This window comes from Colobus angolensis, unplaced genomic scaffold (genome assembly GCF_000951035.1).
Source record: "Colobus angolensis palliatus isolate OR3802 unplaced genomic scaffold, Cang.pa_1.0 Scaffold394, whole genome shotgun sequence".
NCBI classification, from domain to species: domain Eukaryota; kingdom Metazoa; phylum Chordata; class Mammalia; order Primates; family Cercopithecidae; genus Colobus; species Colobus angolensis.
In genome coordinates, this window is record NW_012117310.1 from 1,447,015 (window position 1) to 1,447,438 (window position 424).

Consider the following 424-nt stretch of genomic DNA (forward strand, 5'->3'; position numbering starts at 1 on the left):
GAACAGAGTCCTCAGAAATAATACCACACATCTACAGCCATCTGATCTTTGGCAAACCTGAGAAAAACAAGAAATGGGGAAATGATTCCATATTTAATAAATGGTGCTGGGAAAATTGGCTTGTCATAAGTAGAAAGCTGAAACTGGAAACTTTCCTTACTCCTTATATGAAAATTAATTCAAGATGGATTAGAGACTTAAATGTTAGACCTAATACCATAAAACCCTAGAAGAAAACTTAGGTAATACCATTCAGGACATAGGCATGGGAAAGGACTTCATGTCTAAAACACCAAAAGCAATGGCAACAAAAGCCAAAACTGACAAAGGGGATCTAATTAACCTAAAGAGCTTCTGCACAGCAAAAGAAACGACCATCAGAGTGAACAGGCAACCTACAGAATGGGAGAAAATTTTTGCAATC